Genomic DNA, 21,147 nt, shown 5'->3' on the forward strand with positions numbered 1-21,147 from the left:
TAGGAAAGGAAAGCTATATCAGAGATACAGGTGGCTGAGACATGAATTCCCAAAGTATCTAACCTCTCCCTCACATAAAGAATGTGGTAAACAGTGGACATAATGAGTGAAATATAGAAATAGTATCATGGAGGAATTTCTTCTAGAGGGGTGTAAGTGGGACCTGATTAAAGGAGCCATAGACAGTGGCCACATTATTCCCTTTTGTAAAAGAGGAGCATGCTTACCTTGGGGGTGAGAGCCAGTAGAGAAAAGAGGAGAAAAATCTTTATGAAAATGGGTTAAGATACAAAACACAAATCATAAAAGAAAAATTGGTAAATCAAACTTCATCAAAATAAAAACCTCCAGGGGGCTGGCCCTGTGGCCGAGTGGTTAAGTTCGCGTGCTCCACTGCAGGCGGCCCATTGTTTCGTTGGTTCGAATCCTGGGCGCGGACATGGCACTGCTCATCAAGCCACGCTGAGGCAGCATCCCACATGCCACAACTAGAAGGACCCACAACCAAGAATATACAACTATGTACCAGGGGGCTTTGGGGAGAAAAAGGAAAAAATAAAATCTTAAAAAATAATAATTAAAAAAATAAAAACCTCTGCTCTTTAAAAGACATTGTCAAGAAAATGAAAAGACAAGCCATGGACTAGGAGAAAATTCTGCAAAATATGTATCATATAAAGGACTGCTAACCAGAATATATAAATGACTCTCCCAACTCAGTAAGAAAACAGACAACCCAATATAAAAAATTGCAAAATATGTGAACAGACACTTCACCAAAGAAGAGATACAGATGGCAAATAAATACACAAAGAGATGCTCAACCATCATTAGTCATTAAGGAAAAGAAAACTGAAACTTACATTGAGATACAACTACGTACCTATTATAATGGTTCAAATTTTTTTTAAAAATGACTGTAACAAGGGGCTGGCCCCGTGGCCGAGTGGTTAAGTTCGCGCGCTCCGCTGCAGGCGGCCCAGTGTTTCGTTGGTTCGAATCCTGGGCGCGGACATGGCACTGCTCATCAGACCACACTGAGGCAGCGTCCCACATGCCACAACTAGAAGAACCCACAACGAAGAATACACAACTATGTACCGGGGGGCTTTGGGGAGAAAAAGGAAAAAATAAAATCTTTAAAAAAAAAAAAATGCTTTAAAAAAAAAAAATGACTGTAACAAGTGCTGATAAAGAAGTTGAGCTGCTGGAAATTTCAAACAGTGCCAGTGGGAATGCAGAATGGTACGGTCACTTTAGCCACAGTTTGGCAGTTTCATATAACCCATTTTCATAAAGTTTTTTCTCCTCTTTTCTCTTCCAGAAGCTTTATGGACTTCAGTTTTCCATTTAAGTCTATGGTCTATTTTGAGTTAATTTTTGTATATGGTATGAAGTTTTTCTTTGTTATGCATATGGATGTCCAGTTGTTCAAACACTGTTAATTAAAAAGAGTGTTCCTTTCCACTTGGCATCTGCCAAAAATCAATTGATCATGAACTCGTGGATTTCTGGAATCTTTGTTCTGTTCCATAGAATAGTATGTATATTCTTTACCAGTACCACACTGTGAATACTGTACTTTTATAGTAAATAGTGATATCTATTCATAAAATTCTCCAACTTTTTTCCCAAAATTGTTTTGGCCATTCTAGTTCCTTTGCTCCCATAAAAATTTTAGGATTAGGGGCTGGCCCCGTGGCCGAGTGGTTAAGTTCACGCGCTCCGCTGCAGGCGGCCCAGTGTTTTGTTGGTTCTAGTCCTGGGCGCGGACATGACACTGCTCATCAGGCCATGCTGGGGCAGCGTCCCACATGCCACAGCTAGAAGGACCCACAATGAAGAATATACAGCAATGTACCGGGGGTCTTTGGGGAGAAAACAAGAAAAAAATAAAGTCTTTAAAAAAAAAAAAATTTAGGATTAGCTTGTTGATTTCTACAGAAAGAAATTTTGTAGTTTTCAGTTTTATTGATTTCTGTTCTATATTATTTCCTTCTACCTGCTTTGAGTTTAATTTCCCTTCTTTTTCTAGTTTCTTAAGGTGGAAGCTTATATCATTGATTTAAATTTTTTTTCTTTTCCCATTAATAATTTAATGCTGTAGATTCCCTTCTAAATGCTGTTTTAGCTGAATTTCACATATTCTAATATGTTATGTTTTCATCTTCATTCAGTTCATGATATTTTTTAATATCCCATGTGATCTCTTATTTTGATCCATGGATTATTTAAAAGTATGTTAAGTTCCAAATATTTGGGGATTTCACAGATTTCTTTCTGTAGGTGATTTCTAATTGAATTCCATTGTAGTTCGAGAACATATTTTGTATGATTTCAGTCCTTTTAAGTTGTTTTTATGGTCTAGGATATGGCCTATCCTAGAAAATGATCCATGTGTACTTCGTTTACTCTTAGCTCTTAGAAGGCACATTTTGATCCGAGATGCAACTTAATGATCTGGTCTGAGGTTGGGGGAACAAGCAAAGTTGAGGAGGAGTACCGTGGAATGGTTTAGAGTATGACTTCTGGATCTGGAGCCAGACTGCCTGGATTGGCATGCTAGCTCTGCTTCTTCCTTGGGCAAATTAGTTCATCTCTCTGAGCTTCCGTATCTTCATCTCTAGAGCTGATAATAATAGTGCCTTCCTCATAGGGGTGTTGTGAAAGTGGAATGAGTTAGATGTAAACAGCTTGAACAGTGTCTAACCATAGTAAGAGCCCCAAAAGTATTAGCTATTGTTATTGTTATTATAACAGCAGCTTTATTTCTTGGTCTCGCAGGCCTTTTGGATAGGGTTTTGTTTAGATACTTTTTAAAGAATTACCCCCCTTTTATAGGTTTTTGTCATGTTTATTATTTATGGGCAGCCAGGTAACGTTTGTTTGAGTGTTTGTGGCACCCGTGTGTAGAGGAAAACTGAAAGTTTGGAAAAAGCTGCGTAACTCAAGCTTTTAAAACACTGTAATTTAAACTCTAAACAAGAATTTGACTCTTACTAAACCAAGTTTCCTTTGAAAATATTCTCACAAGTGGCAGAAGTCTCCAACTATAGAATAGAGTCCAGCACCCTTTATAGCTACCAACTAAAAATAGTCTTTTCTTAGTGTGACTTTCAAATTTTGACATTCATCTTATGAATGTCTTACTTTTTGTCAATATTAAAAAATTCATTAGAAAATTCATAAGTAAAATCAACCAAGGCTTCTCATTCTTGTTTCAGTTTCTAATAGTATTTTTTATGTTGGGTTTTTTTTCCCACTCCTGGAGTCCTGGGCAGTAGTTATTTGATCTGAGTCTTTTTTAGAGGAGTGAAAGTAGATTAATTCCAGCTGAAGACCTCAGTCATTGATTCTTTGTGTACATCTCTGAGAAAACAAGATATTAAATATTCTTGTTATTGCTAAGGATGGCAGAGTCCTCTCCAGACAGCCGAGTGTCTGCTTTTTGGAGATATTTAGCACAGAGTACTTTAGAGCTCTGAGCTCATGCTGTCTGGATTTGAATCCAGACTCTGTCACCTACTAGCTTTATAACATTGAACAAATTATTGAACACCTGTCTGCTTATCAGTTTCATCATTTTAAATTAGGGATAATAAAAGTTACCTATCTCAGAGTGGTAATGAGAATTAAATAATGAAATCAAAGTATCATATAATGATACTTAGCACATAATAAATGCTTAACAAATGTTATTTGCTGTTATTATCGTAGTTGTTATTATTTGTGTTTAGTTTCTGAATCAAGAGTTAGTGACCAGGTTTTTACCTGGCTTTGTGTTGGAAAAAAGATTCCTTCTTTTAGAGCAGAGCTTCCCAAAGAGCGTGCTATGGAACATAAAACCCGTTGGGTGCTTTAAGGAAAAAAGGAGCAGAGGATAAGTTTTGTGTTATGAGCTTTAGGAAGTTCTTAAAACAAAAACAAAAACAAAAAAAACCCAGTAGTCAAAACCTTCTTGTCCATCACTGCTTTTAGTCATTCAGATCAATTAAATTACATAGGAAAATTTTGTCGTATAGAATCTGATTTGGAAAACACTATTTAAAAGGGGTTTTTTGGGAAAGATATTGAAGTTTGCCAAATATTTTCCTGTTATTACCCTGATTTTTGTCTTCAGACATTAGCCCAGCTGTGACTGATTTTATTAAAGTTCTGTCTTACCATTTCTGTTCCCTCTGAGTCACTAAATCCTCAGTGTAATCAAGGCAGTTGTGAAGTAGACACTGCATTTTTCTCTACAAGGGGTTGTGCTATGCAAGCTCAGGAGTAGAAGTTGGGCTGCTTTCCAGATGAGGGTGGGAAGGGGTTAGGAAAGTCCAAGTCAAATATCACCTTAGAGTAAACATGTGTTTATAATATCAGGAGAACAGCAACAAAGCTTTTTATGGGAGTTGGGGGACTTGACTTTTATCGCGTGAATGCTACACCATAAATTGCCTTTTACAATGAGTTGATAAATGTTGGCCATTTTTAACATGCTGTTACTAGAACCTTACTCAAATTCTGAAGTCAGTCTCAGCACCCCTAGTCTTAGATTCACTATAAAAATAGATTGGAAATAGAATAAAAGGTAATGTCAAAACTTTCAGAACGCTATAAGCTTTTGCTTTTGAATATATTATTTGGAAACCTTGCACTTTACTAATAATTTGGAGGCAAATTAATGAATTAACTCCAATTTAGTTTTAAGACAAACTGTCTGTGTTTTTCCATTGTGGACTTACACTAAGTGTAGGTATGCCTTTTCCTCATTCTCTGTAGTAATGTCGAATTCAGATAAAATCCAGTTAAATAAATTGGGGTAATCAAATTGAAACAAAAACGTTAGCACTTGAAAGTGTAGTAGTACAGGTAGAAGTGAAGGAGGATGGAGGGACTGAGTAGGCAAATGGGAGCACATATCCCAGTGGGAGATAAGAAGAGTTTAACCTCAATGGGAGTTCACATTTCTTCCCCCACCTCTCTAATGTAAGCATCCCTAAGTCACTACAGTGACTCTGCATAGCTTGGGGTCTCTGGGGAAAGAACGGGGCCCTGGGGCTGACCTTGATTTGTCTGCTAGAAGATGACAAATAATTGTATCTGCAGTCAGTCCTTGATTATTTGCACTAATAGAGGGAAGCCTTTATTTGGGAAATCCAAAGTGACAGGTATTCAGAATAAACAGAGTACTTTAGAGCTTCTGGACTCAAACTGTCTGGATTTGAATCCAACTCTATCACTTACTGACTTTGTAACCTTGAGCAAGATATTTCACTTCTCTATTCCTTAGTTTACTCATAGGTAAATTAGAGATAATAAAAGTTAACTATTTCTTAGGGTGGTAAAGAGGGTTAGAGAACAAAGTTATTCAGAATAAGCTAGACCTTTAGGAAATGTTAGCTCTTACCTCCTGTGGAATTAGTAAAGTAATTTTCCTGACTCTTCTCGTTTCATCATCCCTTAGCTGAAGAATTTGTAGTGATTCTCCTGAGCAGTAACTTATGTTAACACTCCATCTACCAGATAACTTCATTGGGCGCTTAACTCTGTGAGATGAATGATAATATCATCACTCTCATTTTCCAAATGGCAACATTGAAGACTGGGAAGGTTAACTAACTTGCCCAAGGTCACACAGTTGGTGAAGGACAGAGTCGAGACTTGAACCCCGGATGTCTGACTGCAGAGCCTGTCCTCTTAAATGCTCTGTACCACCTCACAAGGCACTTGTCTCTCCACTCCACGTTTTCATTAACCCAGTTCCCATTATTTTATTAGGTCTTTATCCTCCTCAAGTCCAGCTAATTTGGTGCATTGCCATCTTCTTACCATTATATATGCCATCTCTTCTGCTTAAAATACCTCCCTTTTTTCAACCAGGCTTCTGGGAAACCTTCCACAGTTCACCTCACTCAACTCTTAATATCTTTCTTTGGCATCTTTACCTTGCTGACTTCCACAGTACTTAGATATTCATTATTCTTTGAAGAGAATTCAAGTGTCCCTTTTTATATATTCACTTAACATAAAGAATTTCTAACATGAGTTTTATAAAAGTAGGTGATTAATTTATCTTACAAAACCAAGCTTTGAATTTAAGGAACTTTCAGCTTGAGATACTTCCAAACCCACTCTCGTCTTTGAACCCATCATTCCTTCTTCACTTCATACTGAATAACTAAGCCTACGTCCTATCATATGGAGAAGACTGAGACCTTCTGGTGTAAGTGCTTTGACAAAACCTCATCTCTATTTCAGCCCATTATTGTTTCTCTGACCTTTCTGGTCTCAGTAGAGAAGGTGTTGTTTCTCCTCCCTAAAGCTACCCCTTCTTTCATGTCTTCTCTAGAATCTTGCCCACATAATCATTTCCCTCCTCTGATTATCCTTAATCTTACCTTCTCTTATGAACTTCTATTTTTCCTGTATTCTGAGTGGCATAGACCTTCCCTATCTTAAAAAAAAGAATAAACCAAGTCCCCCTGCTTATCTTCCACATTACTATTCAGTTTCATTTCTGTCTTCTACTGCTAGATTTCCTCAGGCAATGAGGGGGACCCACTTCTTCTGTTGTCTCTCTGCCCGCCATTCTATTGAAACTGCTCTATCTCTTAATCAAACCAAATGGCTAATCTCAACCTTCATGCTCTTCTGCATATATTGAGAGGTAATATGGTGTGATGGTTAGAATTGTGGACCTTTGGAGCCATACTGACCATGTTAGCATTCTGTTTCTATCTGTATAACTTCGGGCAAATTTCTTAGCATCTTACTGCCCCAGTTTGCTCAGCACGTGTACTCAGCATTTAACACTTCTTTGTTACGTCGCAAAATGATCATTTTTCTCAGCTCTAAGCTCTCCCTGTAGTAACTCCTAATTTCCGTTTTGCTAGCTATTTAGGACAAATGAAACCAAAGATTAAATGCTGAGTGGAGTGGTCTTACTGTCAAAGAGTGAACCCAGTCCAGCATGGAGTCTAGGCTCTGAGAGATGAGGTTGAAGGAGGGGAAATGGGATGGGGCTTTTAAAGTCAAAAGACAGCAGAGCATCTCAACTCCTTATTAGGAAGGTCAAGTGTGTGGGTATTCTGATGGCTGGTGCTGGTGCTGTTGGGGCTTGTTGATTAGGTAAGCATTGGGCCAGGTGGAGATGGTCTGTGTCCGGAGGGTTCTACCTTGGGTTGTGACTTGGCAACCACCTCTGCTACATATAAGAGGTGCCCGACAGGATTTTGGTGCCCAGTCAGGTGTCCACCACTGTCAGCAGGCTAGGTACTCAGGTCAGTGTTTGTCGTACTTAGAGAAATTTTGTCTCTTGTCCTTCTTTCATTCCCTTTGCCTGGTGTGTCACCAGATCTCATTGGTTCTTCGTTCAAAATATAGCTTGTAACTGTATTCGTCCTCTTTTTCCACTTCTTACTAATCTAGGCTTTATCACCTCATGCCTAGATTATTGTTAGAGTCCTACTTGATCTCCTTGATTGCGGTCTCTTCTGTACCTCCATCTACATTGAAGATTTCTACTTGATTGATTTTCCAAAAATATTACTGTATCATTTTTATGATTTTAGTCCACTTAGGGGACCAGCCCAGTGGTGCAGCAGTTAAGTATGCATGTTCCGCTTCCGCAGCCCAGGGTTCGCTGGTTCAGATCCCGGGTGTGGACATGGCACCACTTGGCAAGCCATGCTGTGGTAGGCGTCCCACATATAAAAAAATAGAGGAAGATGGGCATGGATGTTAGCTCAGGGCCAGTCTTGCTCAGCAGAAAAGAGGATTGGCAGCAGATGTTAGCTCAGGGCTAATCTTCCTCAAAAGAAAAAAAAAAACAAAAACTCCAGCAGATGAAATCCTACTGACAGGGGCTGGCCGGTGGTACAGCGGCTAAGTTGGCACATTCTGTTTCAGTGGCCCAGAGCTTGCTGGTTCTGATCCCGGGTGTGGACCTACGCATCACTTGTCAAGCCATGCTGTGGCTGGTGGCCTGCATTTAAAGTAGAGGAAGATAGGCACAGATGTTAGCTCAGGGCCAGTCTTCCTCGGCAAAAAAAGGAGGATTGGCGGCAGATGTTAGCTCAGGGCTAATCTTCCTCAAAAAAAAAAAAAATCCTACTGACAAACTTAGAATCCTAGTACACCATATTTTAGCCTATTCACTAAACAGAGCTCATCTTTCACTTAGTCTCTCTGGAATTTCACTCTTCTGTGAGACCAGAGAAACTTGCTCTTATTGATATTATTCTCCCTATATACCCTCTTCCCAGAGGATTATAGTGACTTTTACTCCTTTTCGATTTCTCTCTCCTCCTCTATTCTCTTTTCCCTCTCCCAAACCAAATTCTTTAAGGTGCTCAATAAATAGATGCTATTTAATATTTTATAACCCACAGAAAATATTACTCCTGAATATTTCATCTGCAAATTCAGTTCGCTGAATTGGGGACTGCTTTTGTTACAACTTTTTTTTCAGTGTATTACAATTGTTTTTTTCAACCTAAATAATTAACTGGCTTGATATATAACTTTTCACTTGTTACTTTAATAAAACTTGATTATTTTGGATTGAACAAACTAAACTTTCTAAAAATGCATTACAGTAGCCGCTTAAGTTTTTTTAAGCTGTCTTTTCAAATGAATTAAGGTGTGGAAGTTGCTCCTGTTTCCTATGTGAAAAGCAGTGTCAGTAACGAGATAACTAACATTTACTTGCAAGTAGCATTTAGTGCTGAATCAAGATCTCAATTGACCTGATTATGTGACTAAATAAATCTTGAAATATATGTGTAATTGTAATGTTGGTGCTTTTAAAAGTTTAAGAAAATCTTTAAATTTGGCTCTTTGAAAATAAATTCTACTAGATGGGATGTTACATTTAACTGTAGAACATAAGCTTGTAGCATTTAGTTAAAAATAAATGAAAAACATAGCCAAATGAGAAATGACAAACAATTCTTTATCTTTTTTTAACATGTCCATGATGATCCTAAACACAATTTAAAAAATTTTTTATGTTATTTGAAAATGCAAATAATGCAGAAATGTGAAATAGTGAGTCCCATTTTTAATAGAAGTGGGATTACATATATATTGGTCTTCAGCCTGCTGCTTCTTATAACAGTTTTCCATGCTATTCTTTTAAATTTCCTCATGGTAGAGTGAATTATACCAAACACAATGACTATAGTAAAAAGAAAAAGGTTGATTCACCTCACTATGTTTCAGTAACTTCATCTGTAAAAGAGGGATAATAATGTAAAGCATTTAAAACAGCACTTACCACACTACTCAATAAAAGATTGTTGTTATTACTTGAGGAGGGAATCATCAGCCTATCTGGATGGTAACTGAAGACTTGACAGTGGACGGTATCACCTAGAGAAAATGTGTGGAGTAAAAAGTGAGGAGAACTGGTGACACAGCCCTGATGGGCAGAGGAAAAGGAGACTAAGAAAGTTTGGAGCCAGAGGGATAGGAAGAAATCCAGGAGAATATCTTGGAAGTTGGGATAAAATTGTTTCAAGAAAATTTAAGTGGTCACTGTTGTCAGATCCTGCAAAGGGTCAGAGGGGGTGTGTCAAGTAAAATATTGACTGAAGTGTTTATTAGATGAAGGACCAAGATTGTTGCTGATCTTGGGGAGAGCACATTCCATAGAGTATTACGGGCAGAAGCCAGAATGTGTCACGAGGACACCAGAGGAGACGGCAAATACAGCCTGAATCCCTGGAAGTTTGGACAGCCTTTTAGGAACTGGCCTTATTAACCTTTCTGGCCTTTCTTCTTTTCACTACCCCTCATCCCCCAACACACACCTAGATGCTTTTGTGGGACTATATTCTAGCTCTTGCTCTCTTGTATCTAGCCCAAGTGAACTACTTGACTATGTGTAATCTCTCAGTAGGCCATACTTTTACATAGGCCTCCAAGCTGAACACCTACACCTGCGCTACACCTTCTCCAATCATGGCGTGTGATAGCCTGTTTACTTCTCTGTCTCCCTGTTAGACAATTCTTGGTGGGTGGTAGGGGTAGGTCTTTATCTTGGAGTGCCAGGACCTAGCAGAGTGCTAATTTAAATAGAGTCATGCATGCAGTGATGCATAAGATAGGATGGAACAGTGACCAGAAGCAGTTATACTAGTTGGAGCTTGTAACAGACATTAGATATTGCAAGATGATGGGGAGATCTGTTTGGTTTTAGATGTGTTGAGTTTGAGGTGACCGTAGTATATGCCGGTGGAAGTACCCCACAGGCATTGGAGATTTGTAACTGAAATTCGGTCAGTCTTAGAAACTCCCCTTGTTCTGGAACATCCCTTTTGAACTTCTCTGGTTTATCTTGATAAAAGTAATGGAAGCACTGTGACTTAAATTGTTAGGTTCCTTTTTGCTTATCCACAAAAATAGATGTGTCACTGGGAGAGGTCAGCTACTAGGAAATAACTAAATGTCAGCCCGTCACTTCCATTTTTATAAGTCATTGGAAATTTTCTTCTTAAAGTTCAATTCGGGAGTCTTAGGGATGCTTTCAAGACTTTGTTTCTAGAATTATTTCTAAAGCTATTATCAGCACTAAATGGCAGAGAATAATCTTTTAATGAGACTGATATGGTGAAAATCAGTTTGCTATAAAAATCAGGTTTTGAAGAGCAATGTTAAAAAAAATCACCTTTTTTAAAAAAAAATTTATTGTGGTAAAATAAACATAGCATAAAATATACCAGTTTAACCATTTGTAAGTATACAATTTGGTGCCATAAAGCACATCCACTTATGTTGTTAGGCAACCATACCATCACTACTATCCATTTCCAGACCTTTTTCATCATCCCAAACAGAAACTCTGTATGCATTAAATAATAATTCTCCATTCCACCCCCTCCCAGCCCCTGGCAGCCTCTATTCTACTTTCTGTCTCTATGAGTTGTCCTATTCTAAGTCACTCATATATAAGTGGATTCATTCACTATTTGTTCTTTTGTGTGTAGCTTATTTCACTTAGCAGTGATGTTTTCAGAGTTCGTCCATGAAGTAGCATATATTACCATTTCCTTCCTTTTTAAGGCTGCATAATATTTCCTTGTATATGTACCACTTTTTGTTTATCCCATCATCCATTGATGGACACTTTGGTTGCTTCCATCTTTAGGCTGTTGTGAATAATGCTGCTATGAACATGAGTGTACAAGTGTCTGTTCCAGTTAACTGCTTTCTGTTGTTTTGAGTGTATACCTAGGCCTCACTAAGTTTTCTGGCCACATATCCTGAGAGAGTATTTAGTATTCAGGAACAGTTCCTTTATGAAATATTAATCCTGACCAGCATGTTAACATAAATTTTTGCACATTTTTAAGGAAATTTATTTAGTTTAAGTTCTAAAACAGTCTTGGATAGTGATACAAAAATGTCTTCAAAAACTTCATTATAATTTTCTTTTCTGAAAATGAGTCCCTCGGTCAAATGAAAATGCATAAAACACTTTATTCCAGCTGTACCTTTGTACTTTGAGGAAACTAATTGCCTAGTTTTTCCCTTGCCTTATAAATATGTCTGTTACAGCCAATCTAGAGCTATTTTTGGCTGCTGGTGTTTTAACTTAGGAATCGCAATTATGTTGCTGGATGTATGCTCACATCACACAAAAAAAATGCACATGTTTTGAAATTGTAGTATGAGGACCTAAGAGAGTAACTCAAGAGAGAATTGAAGCATATTGCCATGGAAGTCTTCAATGTGGAGTCTTCTTTCTGTTTGACTGAAATCCCTGCAAATCCTTTCTTATCCTCCAGGAAATAAAATGTGTCTGAAAACACAAAATGACTCCAGATCATCTTCACTGCCTTTCTTTCATAGGAATTTGCTCAGTCATGAGATTTTGTATTTCTGATGGAAGTAATTACTTTTTCACTGTACTAGCTTGGTAAAATGTAAAATATTAATAGTACTTCTCATATATGTTCTTTCCTTAAACTGTTTGGTGCTAATGAAGGGATATGAAGAATGAAGATTCTTTGTTTCTAATTCAAAGATATTTTAATAATGGAAATCCACCCTATCTTCATGGTGTGACTCGGAGATATTCATGATTATTGCTAGCCTGTACACACACACACGCTCCCTTTTGTGCAAGATAGAAAATAGTGTCTCCCTAGCCAGATAGGCTCGGGCTCATAAATATCACATTTGTGAAAGGAAAAGATGCCCCTCCCATCAGATGGCTGCATCAACCCACTAGGACTCAAGGTTCTGCTTACCAACCTGTTGCCCACAGTGTGGAGATGCATCCCCCAGGAGGAAAGGCTGGACTGTGTTTTAACACTCAATGACCCTCTGGGCCAGGTGCCCTTGTGCAGTTACAACAGTATACAGCAAAGGTCAGCCAGCTTTTTCTGTAGAGGGCCAGATAGTAAATAGTTTGGGCTTTGTGAACCATACGGTCTCTGTCACAACTACTCAGCTCTGCCAGTGAACTGCTAGAACAGACATAAGCAATACCTGAATGAATGAGTTCGGCTGCGTTTATTGCAATAGCAGTAGGCCATAGGTTGCCTACTCCTGGTGTGTGGCAACCCATAGCACTTCCCAAAGCACTTTCTCTATTAAAATATTATGTTCTGCCTCCTTGCATGGTAGATTGTAACCTTCTTAAGTCACTGACTTAATTCACTTTTTGTATCTTGCATATAAAGATTAAGTTTAAAGTACCATTGGTTTTCTTGAGAAAAACACTTGTGCAGTCATTTGAGATGCTAGTTGAACTAGCTAGTTTTTTCTTGAAACACCAGCTTTGCTTGAAGAATGACTAGTGGACAAACTAGAGTTATTCGCATTTGGGTATTTGGCAGACAGATAGATTCTCAAAAATGAATAAAGTGAGCCTGTCACTTGAAGGGAAAAAAAGAGTTTTTGCCAGTGATAAAATTTAACCCTTTAAGTGAAAATTAGAATTTTGGAAAATTTGTATCCATTATCATTAGCCTCAGAACTGATATTAACAAATGTTTTCAGAAATTATATAATTAAATGTGCCAACTTCTAGAAGAGCTGAATAACTCAGTGAACCAATACCTTCCACATGACCAAAGCATGATGTTACAGAATCTTTCACGGGTAAAAAAATCCCTTCAAAGTACAACATAGTCCATTGGATTTTAATGTAAATAATTTTTAAAAAGATTATTGATATGCTTTCAGATTCCACCCTGCAGCTAACCTTTAAGAAATTACCACTTGTTGAATTTTAGGGTAGTATCAAAGAAGAATATCTTCAAAAATCTGAAAAGATTATTAAAATATCTCACCCTTTTCCAACTACGTATCTGTGTAAGGCCAGATTTTTTTCCCATAGAGTTCAAGCAGAGCAATGTATGGCAACAGATTGAGTGCAGAAGCAGATAGGAGAATTTTTTTATTTAAGCCAGACGTTAAAGAGTTTTGCAAAAATGTAAAAGAATGGTAACTTTTCTCAGTTTTAATTTCTAATGTGGTAAGGATCAATAGCTATAACCCACAGGAATAAAAGCTCTTAGGGGGTCCTCAATTTTAAGAGTATAAATGATCTCAAGACCAAAAAGTTTGCGAAGTGCTGGTATAGAGCGATTTCTGTGCAGGGTTGGAATAGTAGTTGCTTGGTTTGTTGGGTGGACAAGAATGCTTTCATTGTATAGCTGGAAGGCTGACACATAGAACACGTTATAGAACAGTACTCTCTGTGTCTCTGTTTGGCATGATTTTTAGCAGGATATGTGTTATAAGCACTTGCTGGTAAAGCAGCTAGAAATAGATGTTTGACTATAGAGCAGTTACTAAAATCCTGCATGATTCTAAAAATCTTAGGGGATAGATATAGTCTTATATATGAGAGAACTTTCTGGTAGCTCTCTGTCTTCACCTGTTAAGGCTTGAGGGAGTGTAGTTAAAGAATCAGTGGTTTTCGTAATGACCATATAAAATATTTCAACTCAACAGCTGATCTATACTAATGTATCACTTGGCAAAGTCTTCAAGTTTTCTGTACATTTGACTAACGTGATTTTGGCATGTCTCAAATGCATGTATTTAGTTTCTTTTTGCATTTCAGTAAGAATTCCTTTATTTCAGAGTGTAGAGTAGTTCTTGTCTTTCGTGTGCGTCGAGTCTCTGGAAACAGACACTTCAGTAGGAGAGTCTGAGGGCCGACACATTTCTATTGATTTTTTGGGAGAGTCTGAAATAAGATCTCTGGGCTTTGATTTCATAGACGTGGCCAGACTACCCACCCTTTTCCTTGGAACACCTTTCCCTCCTTGCCTCCCCGATCCTAGTCTTACCCCAGAGCCCCAATCCCAATCCCAATTCCTGTAGTAAAATCTTAGGATCTCTGTGTACTTCTGAAATGCTGATGAATCTTATTCCAGTTCTTGTTGTGGGCAAAGAGGATAGAGAGAGCTGTGGGCAAGGCCTTCTTCCTGCCCAGCGTTATCAGCAGTGGAAACCTTCAGACATTTTTGAAACAGCTGTATGCTTATTTTTATTAGCTTGTAGAGTCGGTAAAAAGTGAGCCTACTTCAGGAGACCAAGGGCATGTTACAAACATTGGACAAAGCAATCTATTTGGCAAAGAAAAAAAAAGAGCTTGTGAGTTAGATCCTAGAGCTGGCTAAACATTTTAAAAAGTGACCCAAGAGAAGAGTTTCCACTGGGTTGATTAAACCAGCCAGAGATTCTATCCTCATAATGGCTTACCTTCATCTGTCTCTACTGGTATAATGTAGGACTTAACATAAACCCCTTTTAAATCTATAAATGTTGGATGATAAGGAAGAAAATTAATATTTGCAGTTTATAGCAGCCTGGAAACAGTGTTGTCTTTGTGCCAGTTTACCTATAATATGTCAGTGACCAGCCAAATGAAAGACAGTTGTCTATGAGAAGATATTTCTGGTAATATGTCTGTATCTTTGAGGAAAAACAATGTGAAACCTAGAATCTTGAAAATAAAAATTAGTTGGGCCTTCAAGTTCATGTGGGCCAACAGAGGATTTTATAGAGACCAGAAAGAGGTAAAGGCTTGCCCAGGGAAGATCAAATGGCTAGTTATGGTATAATTAAAGATAGCAACTGGAACCTCCTGACTCCAAAGTTGTCATCAATTTGGGGTAGATGATGAAGTCAATTTGGGAGACTGGAGTTAAGCTGTTAGGCTGTTTATGTTCAGAACGGCACCTGACTCTTCATCTGAAAAATGGTGATAATCACACAGGTCTACAATTCCCCAAACCCCAAACTCGGAAAACCCAGGGTTTTTCTGCAATTCATCTGGAAGAAGAACTTGATCTAAACTGATGTGAGGCTATTTGCAATCTTTATTTATCCTGCTTAAGTAGTGTGACTATTCATATGTTTTGCTACAGAAATAGTAATATTTGATTATAGAGTATTGCTTCAGATTCCAGTGAGGGTGTTTTCTTTGTAAACTCCAAAAAATTCTGAATTCTGAAACAGATCTCTTCTTAAGGTACTTTTTTCGATAAAGGGTTGTGAACATGTAGGACTTACCTCATGGAATGGTTGTGAGAATTAAATGCTCAGTAAAATGTTGGTGTTGTTGCTCTTAGCACCAGTAAAACCGGAGAACCCCAGTTTTGAAATATAACATGGGTATCTTTCTATACAGGCATATGTCAGTGCGGTCACGAAAACTTCCTGCAGTGATGGAAATAGTCTTTATCCGGCCATCCAATACGGTAGCCACCAGCTATTGAACACTTGAAATTCAACAAGTGCAACCGAGGAACTGAATTTTCGATTTAATTAAAATGGCCAGATGTGGCTAGTGGCTGGACAGCACAGCTCTGTATAATTCATTTGAATTCATGTTCCATTCAAGCTTTACTTTTCCCTTTTTTGTAATTATGTCTTTGTATTGATTAAGATACAGCATGCCCCAGCAAATTGTGTATTGGCTAAGACAGCTAGTGTGAGAGGGAGAACTTGTGTTTCGAAGTACATCCTAGGCTTATCATCAGCTAGTAGTTCCTTCTGTCTCCAGGGTTTTTAAAGACTTAATAATCGCTTCTGGGCCTTTTGACTAAGATCAAGTATAGTATCTGTTCTTATCAGTTTAAAGACTTAATAGTAACATGTACATATTTCTGCTTGAACTTGACACAGGCAATCGTTAATGAAATCAGTTAAGTGATTCATAAAATATAATGCATCTATGCCAAGGAGTCCCTAAACTTAGAGAATTTAAGTGGCAAAAAGTTCCCTGGTAAATTTTCTGAAAGAAAAACTTCATGGTAAAGTTGTTTTAGGAGAGCAAAATGTTCTAACATGCTCAATGTTAGTAATAAAATGTGCTAATATGTTCACATTTGTTAAGCAGATGTTATTTTCCAAAAATGATTTCTATACACATTTTAAATGTAATATAATGTGTGATACCAATGTGTTTATAATTCCTCTAGGCTGTATAGGAGGTGTTAAAGTACAACTGCCAAAGTACAAGACACAGTTCTTCTTCTTAATGCTGTTTTCACGCGAGATTTGAGTGTGCAGTACCATGATGTGGGATTCCATGGTAAAGGGGCAATTGAAATGTGTCTGTCTTCACTAAATCTTAAATTGACTAAAAAGACAGGCACAGGCAGAGGCATCCATTTGTTTCTGTTGTTCGTTTGTTTTTCTTTCAACAGTCTACCCTCCTAATTCAGAAAGTTAAGTAAGGTGAAAAAGTTGAAACATTGGGAGATACTCTTGTTGTTAATATCTCAGACGTGAGAATTTCTAGACAGTGTTCATGTGATTACAAGTTGTGTTCATTGAACCTAGAAGATTTCTCCTCATAAAAAAGAAAAAGAAGAGCGCTTTCTATATTGTCAAGTTTTCCAGGTCTTAATTTTATAGCAAAAGGCCAGTAAGGCAAGGCAATAGAAAGAATAGCTCCCGATACATAGTTGAGTTTTAAAAAAGAGGAAGTAACAGAAGAACATATGTGTTTCCCTATTTATGGTGTGCATACATTCTGTACACACAGTTTATGTGGAAGAATACATACACTAAATTGTAAATGGTGTGCACTCCTAGGGAATGGAGAGTGAGCAGGAGGGAGGAGGCGCTTGTACTTTTTGCTTTATATACTTAGCTATTACTTGAATTTTTACAGTGAACATGAATTATTTTTGTAATTATTAAAAAAGAAAATTCAGGGGCTGGCCCCGTGGCCGAGTGGTTAAATTCGCGCGCTCTGCTGCAGGCGGCCCAGTGTTTCGTTGGTTCGAATCCTGGGCACGGACATGGCACTGCTCATCAAACCAACTATGTACTGGGGGGCTTTGGGGAGAAAAAAGGAAAAAAAAAATAAAATCTTGAAAAAAAAAAAGAAAATTCATAGTGTTTCAAAAATGCAAGTTGGCTAAAATTAATTTTAATCCATGTTCTGTATTTTATAATGAATTATTTTTGTTAAAAGACTTTTTGTAAAACCTTCATAATGATAGTTTGAATTGAAAATATATGAAATTTCAAATAACACCATGAAATAACTTATAACTTCTAATTAGGTGATATTTGTTACAGTTTGCAATGTTATAACTTCTATTAAAAGTTTTATTATAAATTATAAAATACCATGAACTATATCAGGAGTCAGCTTTAAGCAGATTTTCTTATATAGACTTATTTGAAGAATAAAACTGTTCAGTCTAGAAGAAACCATTAAACATCAGAACATTTTTTCTGAAACCATACATTTAGTTCTGCAGTGGTTAACGTGCTTATTGCCAGGATGTGGAGATGAGAACTGGTAGCCCTAATCATCCTCTTCATAAGATATTTTACACATGGTCAGGCCCTCACTTGAAAAAGACTATGAAGAAAGTCAGTGACTTACAGGATGGTTGACCACGCAGACTAGAGCACAGCACAGAGGATCTGTGGAGGAGGAGGAACGGGTTTAAGGACAATTCAACCTAGACTTCTAGAAGTCTTAAGTGATGAGTCTCTGGAGTCTCCACTGATTTGAGAGATGCAGCAAAAAGAATAAACAATAGTATCAGACCTTAAGACACGGAGTTGGGAAGTTTAGGCATTTAATCTACCTTTTAGGTAGTGACAGTATGCTTCATAATATAAAGGGTGCAGAAAGGCCAAGTCATCCAAGTAAACACTGTCAAAAAGAAAAATTCCTCAAAAAAAAAGCTGCCTTTGTTTTTTATAGCTCTGGAGTCTGGAAAAAATTTAAATTGTTTTTTAAAATGCCTGCTAGCCCTTAATCATATGAAAAACTGCACAACCTCACTTTTTATTAATTTTAAATTTTTAATTATATCAGAAAACTAATTAGTGCAAGTGAAAACCACATTGAGATACCAATTTTCATCTGTCGGTTTGGTAAAAATTGGACAAAACTCACTGTTGACAAGGCTTTGGAAAACAGGTGCCCTAATCCATTACTGGTGAGAGTGCAAAATGACATAACCTCTCTGGAGGGCAGCTTGGCAGCAGCTATCAAATTGCAAGTGCATTTCCTCTTCAATCCAGTAATCTCACTTTTAAGAACTTTGTTCTACACAGATATGTCATTTCATGTGTATGCAATGCAGTTATAATTTACAAGGCTCTTTATTACAGAATTGTTTGCAACAGAATTTTTAGGAACAACCACAGTATTCGTCTAAAAAGCATTTGTTTTTTAAAAACAAAAACCGTGGTGTATCCACACAAATGAAATACTATGCAGCTGTTTAAAGAAAATAAAGAGAAAGATCTTCACGTACTCATATAAGAAGATCTCTAGGCTATATTGTAAAAAGCGGGGTGAGGGTAGAGGAGTACAGAGCAATGTATTTAATAATCTACCTTTTATATAAGAAATGATGACAAATAATATATGTTTATATAGTATATTTGTTCCTAATAAAAATGGTTATCTAAAGAGGACCCAGGGGGGAACTAGATGGGAGTGCGACTTCTCAGTGTGTACTTTTTTATATATACATAATTTTGATTTTTTACCATGTGAATATGTGACCTATTCCAAAAAGTAATTTTTTTTTTTTTAATTTTAAGAAAATGTTCCTTCAGGGGGCCGTCCCTGTAGATGAGTGGTTAAAATTCCACACACTCCACTTCAGCACTTCAGCAGGCTGGGTTCGGATCCGAGGCATGGACCTACTCCACTCATCAACCATGCTGTGGAGGCATCCCACATACAAAATGGAGGAAGATTAGCACAGATGTTAGCTCAGGGAGAATCTTCCTCAGCAAATAAATGAATGAATGAATGAATGGTGAGGCGGGGGAAGAAAATGTTCCTTCTAAACAGAGGTCATTTGTTTTCAGAATTTTGAAAGATACGTGCAAAGATTATGTCAGAGCAAGAAACATAATTTTAGAATAAAGAGAAATGATTGAGTCAGTGTTCCTAATATATGAGATGTACTGTCTCAGGCATCTCTGGTGGGTAAGCCCTGTCTACATCATCTGCTTGTCTGAAAGAGGCACACTGGCCAGCCACAGCTGCATTACTGGACAGAGGCTAGCAGAGAAGCTAGAGAGACCATCCCATCTCCTGCATTCCCATTCCCTTTGCTGACTAAAATTTTAGGAAAAGGTGGCTGCCCACCCTGGGGTGCTGTGGAACAGAACTCATGACCCACAACATACATTCTTGTATTTATCTGCCTCTCATGCTTTTAATTCTCTCACCATCTCAGAGACTTTGGTGTGCAAAAAGGTTTTGTTTGTTTTTTTTTTTTTAGTTTTTATTGTGGAAGTTTTCAGAATATACAAAAGCAGAGAGAAGAGTGTAATGAATTCCCATGAACCTATCATTCCAGCTTCAATAATTAAAACAATTTTGCCTTTTTAAAAAAGTCTATCCCCCTTTTTTTCTGAAATATTTTAAAGCAAACCTTAAATCATATCATTTCACCCATAAATACTTCAGTATGTATCTCTAATAACTAAAGGTCAAAAAAATGACATTACAGACTACAACTTCTTATCCTGAAATTTCATTATGTATCCTGTTTTTTAGAAAGATTAAAGGAAACTTCTCCTCCTCTGTATTCATCAGTCTTTCCGTCTTCACTGGGATAGTTTCCAGTCAGCATACAAAAAAAGGCTATCTCCTGTCTTAAAAAAAAAAAAAATTAAGGCCTCCCTTACCTTTCATTCCCCTCCAATTGCTATTCTCTTTCCTGTACTTTTCAAAAATCTCTCTTCATTTGCTTAAGTTTAACTTCTCAGTCAAGTCCACTCTGACTCCCATCCCCACCATTCCACTAACACTGTTCTTGTTGATGTCACCAGTGACTTAGACGTTGAATAAATCCAGTGGACACTTAGTTTTCATCTTGCTAGACCTCTCAGCCCCTAATGCTAACAATGAATGTTAATTGAGTACTCACTGTCCTCAGCTCTTTACATGAGTTATTTAATTCTTTAGCAGTTTTTTGAGGTAGGTGTTGTCTTTATCTCCATTTTATAGATGAAGAAGCTGAAGCTTAGGTTAAGTAACTAGTCCAACCGCTAGTAAGGGGTAGAGCAAGGGTTTAAATTCAGGCACCATCTGATCCTGCTGCCTTTGAAACACTCTCATCGCTTACCCTGCTATCCTGGGTTTTCTTCCTCTTTCTCTGTTCCATTTAGGTTTTCTTTGCAGCTTCTCCTTCTTCCTGATCTTTACATTTTGGAAGTCTCTCAGGCTTTCATCCTGGGTCCTCTTCTCACTGCCGCTAGGCAGTCTCACCCACACCTATGGCTTCAATTACCATGTGGAAGGTGATGAGCTCCCAGTATATATCTTTAGCTTAGAGCAGCTTCTGAGCTGTAGACCCAGATATCCCACTGTCTCCTGGTACATCCAAAACCTAGCTTTGAGTCTGCACCTTCTGTGTTGCCTTTTTTGCTAAATTGGTACAGCCATCCACCAGCTGCTCAGCAAAAACCTGGGAATCTTCTCTTAGCTCCTATAAATAATCACCAAGTCCTATTTATTGTCTCTTGTTATCTCGCTCATTCATCTATCTCTCTAAGGAAAGCACCCTCCCCCCCCCCCCATTCTTAGACAGGATCCACCTATTATAAATTCCGAGTACCCTGTACTTGTCTTCCTCCCCTTTATAGCATTTTTTGTAATAATATTCACTTGCTTATGTTACCTTTTTGTTTTCATTC

General features: G+C 37.7%; 1 protein-coding gene and 1 pseudogene across 4 annotated transcripts in view; both read left to right on the forward strand.

Annotated features, from left to right (window-relative positions):
* Positions 1–21,147, forward strand: part of SPPL3 (signal peptide peptidase like 3) — a 122,398-nt gene that overhangs the window by 56,663 nt on the left and 44,588 nt on the right. The window lies entirely within an intron of this gene.
* On the forward strand, positions 16,035–16,146 carry LOC111774871 (U2 spliceosomal RNA; annotated as a pseudogene).

Source organism: Equus caballus, chromosome 8 (genome assembly GCF_041296265.1).
Source record: "Equus caballus isolate H_3958 breed thoroughbred chromosome 8, TB-T2T, whole genome shotgun sequence".
NCBI classification, from domain to species: domain Eukaryota; kingdom Metazoa; phylum Chordata; class Mammalia; order Perissodactyla; family Equidae; genus Equus; species Equus caballus.